This window comes from Rutilus rutilus, assembly GCF_951802725.1.
Source record: "Rutilus rutilus genome assembly, chromosome: 9".
Lineage (NCBI taxonomy): Eukaryota > Metazoa > Chordata > Actinopteri > Cypriniformes > Leuciscidae > Rutilus > Rutilus rutilus.
Window position 1 is genome coordinate 43,185,724 of NC_140223.1, and position 5,341 is coordinate 43,191,064.

The 5,341-nt window shown below is 47.8% G+C and overlaps 1 long non-coding RNA gene across 1 annotated transcript in view; it reads left to right on the forward strand.

Moving 5' to 3' along the window:
• Positions 1-4,411: 4,411 nt before the first annotated feature.
• Positions 4,412-5,341, forward strand: part of LOC311296331 — a 1,554-nt gene continuing 624 nt past the window's right edge. The window contains exons 1-2 of the long non-coding RNA XR_014628566.1: positions 4,412-4,525; positions 4,653-5,341. The exon at positions 4,653-5,341 is cut by the window's right edge and continues 624 nt beyond it. This is a non-coding gene — a long non-coding RNA (uncharacterized lncRNA). The remainder of the gene's footprint in view (positions 4,526-4,652) is intronic.

Sequence of the window (5,341 nt, forward strand, 5' to 3'; positions counted from 1 at the left end):
GTCACCGTCAACGGGCGCCAATACGACTGGAAATGGGCAGTCTCGTAATCTACCATTTTCGGGAAACTAGTCCCCGCCGGGCTGTCGAGTCACAACTCGGTTGGGGAAGTAATTGGCTCAAGTAATTTAGCTTTTCCCCGCTCATTGTCTCATCTAATGTCATCTTGTCCACATCTTGTTGTTTGTATGGGAGGAGTATCAGTATCGTGTTTAGTGGATACCGGTTCCATGGTATCCACAATTACGGAAAGTTGCTTTTTGCAGCATTTCGAACCTTGGGGTCAAGATCGTCTCAAATCTTGTCAATGGTTACAGCTTAGGGCAGCTAATGGGCTTACGATCCCATATGTTGGTTACCTGGAGCTTGACGTCAAGCTTTGTGACAGGGTAGTTTCAGGATGTGGTGTGTTGGTTGTCCGAGACCCTCCCGGCGGTATGTGTAAAGATGTTCCTGGGGTGCTGGGGATGAACATACTAGGCCGTTGTTATCAGGATCTGTTTGGACAGCATGGCATTGCCCTTTTTGAATTGCCTATCGTTGCGCAGTCTCCGAGTGTTTTACAAGCATTACAACACTGTCAACAAGTGAGTACTAAGAGTTGTTCGGCTCTTGCAGGAAATGTACGGGTACGGGGACGTCGGGCGTGTCGAATCCCTGGGGGCACCATGAAGTTAGTTAATGCCACCTGTTCTTCCCAGTATTCTGGCTCTACAGTCCTGTTTGAGCCCCCTGAGTCAGGTTTGCCGGCTGGGCTCTTAGCATCCCCTGCACTAGTGAGAGTGACCCATGGTACAGTTTGGGTTCCTATCGTAAATGTGGGCACGGTGGATGTGGTATTGTATCCAACAACTGTGATTGGTAGTTTGAGGGAGGCTTATGTCGTCAGTTTACCTACAGGAGTTGTGGAAGTTGACCCGGTCGTTGCTACAGTTCAGTCTCTTTCTTTGGAGACAGCCTCTCCGCTGGCTCAGCAGATTGAGTCTGTTGATTGGTCTGTTTTGTCAAGAGAAGAGCAAGTGCAGGTAAGGGCGCTGCTTCAGAAATATCAAGTGGTGTTTTCAGCTCACGAGGGAGATTTAGGCTGTACCCGTCTCATTTCTCATGATATCCCCTTACTGGATGATACCCCTGTCAGGCAGCGGTACCGACGGATACCGCCGTCAGATTATGAAGTGGTTAAGACCCACATTAATCAGCTCCTGGAGACACAGGTCATAAGAGAGAGTAGTAGCCCCTATGCATCCCCCATAGTGTTGGTTAAGAAGAAGGATGGTAGTCTACGCATGTGCGTAGACTACCGTCACCTGAACGCAAAGACCAGAAAGGATGCATTCCCATTGCCGCGTATAGAGGAGTCCTTGGATTCGTTGACAGGGGCTCGGTGGTTTTCAACATTAGATCTTGCCAGTGGGTATAATCAAGTCCCTGTCACGGAACAAGACAAGTCTAAAACTGCTTTCTGTACTCCATTTGGTTTATTTGAATGGAACAGGATGCCCTTTGGGCTTTGCAATGCGCCCAGCACGTTTCAGAGACTCATGGAGAGGATGTTTGGCGACCAACAGCGACAATCCTTGTTACTTTATCTCGATGACATAATTGTGTACTCTTCTTCAATAGCTCAACACTTGGAGCGATTGGAGGTGGTTCTGGGCCGCTTGAAACAGGAGGGGCTTAAGGCAAGACTTGAGAAGTGTGCGTTCTTCAGACAAGAAGTAAGATACTTGGGGCATGTCATCTCAGCCGAAGGGGTGGCAACTGACCCAAGTAAAATTGAGGCTGTAGCGCAGTGGCGGTGCCCTACCAGTGTGTCTGAATTACGGACGTTTTTGGGGTTTGCCAGTTACTACAGGCGCTTTGTGGAGGGGTTTGCCAAATTGGCTTCCCCCCTGCATAAGTTGGTAGCTGAGGTCAATGGTGGTAAGTCAGGGAGAAGGAAGGGACAGAGTCTGGCTCAAGTGTGGACTGATCAGTGTCAGGAAGCATTTGAGGGTTTGAAGAGTAAGTTAACAATGGCTCCAGTACTGGCTTATGCTGATTTTTCTCGCCCCTTTATACTGGAAGTGGATGCCAGTTACGGAGGTTTGGGAGCGGTGCTCTCTCAAGAACATCAAGGTAAAGTGCGTCCCATAGCATATGCCAGCCGCAGCCTAAGGCCCACTGAGCGCAATATGTCCAATTATAGCTCCATGAAATTGGAGTTTCTTGCGCTCAAGTGGGCCATGGCTGAGAAATTTAGAGAGTACCTTCTTGGCCACAAGTGTCTGGTGTACACGGACAACAATCCCCTTAGTCATTTGGCTACAGCCAAGCTAGGGGCCACAGAACAACGGTGGGCAGCTGAATTGGCAGCATTTGATTTTGAGGTAAGGTACAGGTCAGGAAAGAGCAATCGTAATGCGGATGCTCTTTCCAGACAGGATCCAACTGCTGGGGGCATTCCAGAAGGTTTAGTAGGTGGTAGTGCTGTTCCAGCGTCATTGCATCAGGCCATTAGTATGGGGCGGGTAGCACAGGCAGTTGTGTCAACAATGAGTGTTTTGCCAGATTATTCTGTGTTGGATATATGTTCCCTGCAGGAAGCCGACCCAGTTATCGGGGTTGTGATGAAATTTTGGGAACAAGGAAAGCGTCCAGGGCCTGAGGAGCGTAGAAAGTTGGCTAAGCCAGTGTTGACCTTGTTCCAGCAATGGGATCGATTGGTACTGAAAGAGGGAGTACTATATCGCAGGACTTCTCGTCCTGATGGAGGTGAGGATGTTTTTCAGATGGTTTTACCTGATGTGCTCAGACGGGAGGTCTTGACGCAGTTGCATCAGCAGCATGGACATCAGGGGATAGAGCGAACTGGTGAACTAATAAGACAGAGATGCTATTGGCCAGGTATGTCTGCTGACATTACGCGTTGGTGCCAAGAGTGTGACCGTTGTGAACTTGCGAAGGACATTCGACCAGCAGCTCGTGGCTTTATGGGCCACCTGTTGAGTTCTAGACCCAACGAAATCCTTGCTGTTGACTTTACAATGCTAGAGCCTTCTTCTTCGGGGCAGGAAAACGTTTTGGTAATGACCGATGTGTTTAGCAAGTTTACAATGGCTGTGCCGACACGTGATCAGCGAGCTGAGACTGTTGCCCGAGTGTTGGTTGACGAGTGGTTTTATAAGTTCGGAGTTCCGGGACGCATTCACTCTGACCAAGGCCGTAACTTTGAGTCGGCGCTGATTCGCCAGTTGTGCGAGTTTTACCAAGTGAAGAAGTCGCGCACAACCCCCTATCACCCTGCCGGTAACGGTCAGTGTGAGAGATTTAATAGAACCTTGCATAACTTGTTGCGGACATTACCAAGCTCTAGCAAGAGGGAGTGGACTGCTTGCCTGTCACAAGTGACTTTTTGCTATAACACCACTCCTCACCAGGCAACTGGAGAATCCCCGTATTTTTTAATGTTTGGTCAAGAGCCTCGGTTGCCAGTGGACTTCTTGCTTGGTAGGGTAGCAGAGCCATGTGCGGGTAGCGTGCACAACTGGATCTTAGAACATCAGTCGCGATTACAGGTCGCCTATGAGGGAGCGCGTGAACGTCTACAGGCAGCTGCAGATTATCGCAAGTCACAACACGACCAGCATGTCCGTGACTTGCCACTAAAGGAGGGTCAGTTAGTCTACCTCCGTGATCACAGCATGAGAGGCCGCCACAAGATCCAGGATCTGTGGAGTCCCATAGTTTATCAGGTAGTGAGGGCACCGAAAGAGGGAGGCGTCGTTTACACTATTGCGCCAGTTGAAGATTTGGATAAGGTACGAAGTGTTCACCGTTCACTTTTGAAGAACCGTATCCGGAGAGAATCCATGCTAGTGGATCAGCCTAATGGTCCAGTGAGTGAACCAAGGGTTTCCCCACTAGAGGACGAGGTGGAAGATGTTGACTTAATGGTATTAGTGCCAGAGACCCCTCAACCTGCTCAAATACTTGCACCTGAGGGTTTGGGTCATTTAGCGCCATTCGATCCCACAAATGAGTTATTGTTGGGTAGTAGAGGGAATTGCAATCCTCCAACTGTGGAACCGGAGGTACCCTTGGTTTTACCTTCGGGTTCAATGGGTGACGGGCCGGTTGCCACACGCAGGACTGGACGTACCACAGCGGGTCAGCACTCTAACATGCATCGTCTCCCACGCACTGTGAGAGGGACTGAAAGGGAGGTTGAGGTTCCCATTGGGCCAGTGTCTAGGGCCATCTCAGCTTTGTTTAGGCCTTGGGATTAACCATCTTATTATTCTGAGAATTCCTTTCCTTTTTTTGTGATCGTCGGGACGACGACATAGAAAAGGGGGGTAGATTGTGGTGGGAAGGCCCTTTACCTTCCCTTATAATTATGTGGATCGTAAGCCAATTGGCTGTCACTATGGGGATATAAAGTGCGATAGACCTGTGCTTGAGGTCAACGTCATTTGTCAACGTCACTGACGCGCCGCCAACACTTTACTGTGGCTGCTTCCGGCATCAGGTGTGGACATTAGAAAGGTAGGAACGCTTGGTGACTTAAGGAGATTGTTCCTAAAAGTTAGTAACTAATTTTCTCTGGTTGCGTGTGTTTTTCTTGCACCTTAGTAAGCTCTTGATTGCTTGATTGCCATTTCCTCTCGTAAAGTGCGAGTCAGCTGTTCCGTTTCTCGTGCGGGTCTCGCACTACTGCTGTGACTGCCGTTATTGGGTGTGTGCGCTCCTGATTATGCATGCATCATTCGTCATCGGTATGTAACAGGCGTTTACTAGGTTTGGGTGAGACTTCTATAATAGTAATATTAAATGGTGACATTCAATTTTATTCCAGGTACTCTCCTAAAACGTTGGAGAGCGTAAGCTGATTGCTTGATCGCCATTCCCTCTCGTATGGTTCAAATCAACGGATTTGTCTCTCCTGCAGATCTCGCGCTGCTGCGACTGCTGGTTGGGCGCGTTTCACGTCCTGCCCACGGATAACGTTGCTGTCTTGTTTTGTGTTGATTTTTGCTTTACATTTGCTATTTTCTTTTGTTTTGTTTAAGTCGTCTTTATTTACATTTGAATAGAAGTGATACTCTTTGCCTGTGCATATTCTAATTTAGTTTGTTTTCTATTCTTTGGTTTTCTAGTTTGCAAAGAGCTTTATCCCTTTTTGGGGTTTGTTTTGCAGTGCATTTATTTTGTGTGGCTTATTTGATTTATCCTATTAAATGTAATTTTTCTTTTGTATTTTTCTAGTTTGTATTTTGTTTTGCTGTTTAGTTAATTATCGTAAACTGATTGAGTTTAGTTTATTTTCTGCAAACTGTTAAAACCAGTTTGCTGTATTCTCCT